Source organism: Halyomorpha halys, unplaced genomic scaffold, assembly GCF_000696795.3.
Source record: "Halyomorpha halys isolate HHAL.00 unplaced genomic scaffold, Hhal_1.1 Scaffold783.1, whole genome shotgun sequence".
NCBI classification, from domain to species: Eukaryota; Metazoa; Arthropoda; class Insecta; order Hemiptera; family Pentatomidae; genus Halyomorpha; species Halyomorpha halys.
The window spans coordinates 111,417-113,845 of NW_027110563.1; the positions used below are offsets into that span (position 1 = coordinate 111,417).

General features: G+C 26.7%; 1 protein-coding gene across 1 annotated transcript in view; it reads left to right on the plus strand.

The window, feature by feature from the left end:
* Positions 1 to 255: 255 nt before the first annotated feature.
* CCAP (Crustacean cardioactive peptide) overlaps positions 256 to 2,429 on the plus strand; it is an 82,877-nt gene continuing 80,703 nt past the window's right edge. Inside the window, exon 1 of the mRNA XM_014429289.3 lies at positions 256 to 282. The gene's annotated coding sequence lies outside the window, so the exon portion shown is untranslated. The remainder of the gene's footprint in view (positions 283 to 2,429) is intronic.

Consider the following 2,429-nt stretch of genomic DNA (forward strand, 5'->3'; position numbering starts at 1 on the left):
CTTGTGATCGCCTTACTTGATCAGGCGTCTGGGGAAAGTTAAATTAAATATCGAAATAACTCCGGAGTTAAGTTGATTCCATCAAACTTTTAACCTTTCTATTAAATTTCCAGATTAATACGCTCTTATAATTAGTATGAGTGTTGTTAATAAAAGTTGTATATTAAAGGAAAACAGTCGAACCCCGACGGTTCGAGGGGAGAGCGCGCGTGCGCCGCGCCGACTATATATGCTACCTCGCGCCAGCCCGAGCCTCTCGTTAACGGTCAACCGTCGTTCAAGGTAAGCAATCTCTTCCTCTTTATCAAGTAACCGGTTACTTTTACGAGTAACCGGTTCCCTTAGTATCATGAATAATGATCTAGGACTGCTACATTATACATTAGCACTCGTACTTCCTCTTAAGAGTGTCACTTAATACGTACATTTCCAAAACAGAGAACTTAGGACATTAAACATTCAAACAGGTTGGCTTCCCTTTCAGTTGCTAAAACATTCTCCGCCAATTAACAACAAGACAGTTATATGAAAAATAAATAAACGTAAACGGTTTATTTCATAAATTAGATCGTTTAAAAAAAAAAAAAAAAATTTTTCTATAATTTGCAATATTCAACTTGTGCTTAACGTTTTAATTGTATATACTCTTATTAAATCCTACTTCTTTATATTCTTAAAAGAGGTGTTTCATTATCTAGTCCAACATATAAGTATATTAGAAAAAATTAGATCTAGAACCAATTGATAGGTTATTATTTTTTATTTAGAAATGATACATTTTCGATATCAATGATAAATAAAAAATAATTTCGAGATATGACCAGAAAATTTCTGAACCTTAGTAAAATTCATTGTTTTTTTAAAATTTACTAAGCAAATTAGATTGCTCTAAAAAATAAAAAATAAATAAATTAAGATCTCCTGAATATTTTTGTTTTTAAACAATGCTAGAACAAACAATATATTTTTCATAGGTTTAATATATGCAAAATCCTGAACCTAAAATTTTTGTTTTCATATTTAATAAGCATATCAGATAGCTTAGTATATATATATATATATACCATAATCCCTCAAATTTTGTTTTTATTTTTTAACAACGCAAGAATAAATAATATATTATACATAGCTTTGATAAATATAAAATACTTTCGAAATATGATAGGAAAATTCCTAAATCTTTTAAGCGAAGATCTCAAATCCTGGTAAAATTTTTGATTTCTCATTATCAAGCAAATTAGATCTTGCTGAAAAATAAAAATTAATCTCAAAAAAATAATTATTATATTTTATCGATGTTAGAATAAACAACTCTTTTACGAAAGTCTTGATATATAGGAAGTACTTTCGAGATTATTTGGGAAAATTCCTGAACCTTTTAATTTGTAAAACTCGTACAATTTTTTTTTTCAAATTTAATAAGCAAATAAGATCGCTCTGAAAAAAATCTACAATAATCTCTCAAATTTTTTAACTATGCTAGAACAAACATAGTATTTTTGATAACTTTGAAGATTTCTAGTTTATTAAAACAAATTAGATCGCTCTAAAAGAAACAAAAAAGTCCTAGAAAAATTACCTGAATTCTTTTTCATATAAAAAAATTCTTCGAAATGCAAAGAATGCATTTTCCAAGCTTTGTTAAATTCAAAAATTCCTGAACCTTTTTTACGTACATCTCTATCTTATACTTATCTACTAATAAGTAATAGTAAATTTTTCTTTACATAACTAACTATAATTTTGGTCTCAAATTGTTTCCGTAAAGTTATTTAAAAAAATTAATGGTAAGAATAAAAAGTCTGTGATATGTTTATAACATGGTACAGAATTTTAAATATAAAACTTTTTATTTCACAAATATTAGTATCTACAATAACTATCAATATGATATTGGTCCAGAATACAATACATTTTTCCTTGCTACTTATTAATTATGAACTATATTTCAAATTTTAGTAAAAACTAAACTGAAATGCAGAAATCGTCGTTGATAATTTTTACAGCAATAATATATAGTTCTCCTATGTTATACCTGTGAGTCGTTGTTTTTTCACTCCTTCCTATTTCAGTCATCGAAAGGATTTTAGAGTTAGGGCAAGATAGGAAGAAATTTTGATTCAATTAGTATACCTAGGTTCGAGTTATACAAAGAAAAATAACTTCTCCATCTTAGTTTTAATTGGTAAAATAATTCTCTCAAAAAGCAAAACAGAATTTTAACTTTTTCATTTTTGAAAAAAAAATTAACTTTCTTTTTAAAAAAAGTCAATGTAGTAATTTCCTGGAATAAACACCCTTAAAACTACATACACATTTAATTCTTGAACTGGCTAACGTTTCTGACTTCAAGTTGTTCATTTTTAAATCCAATCCGAAATTGATACATTATATACTGACCAAAATTTAAAAATATATATATATTATTA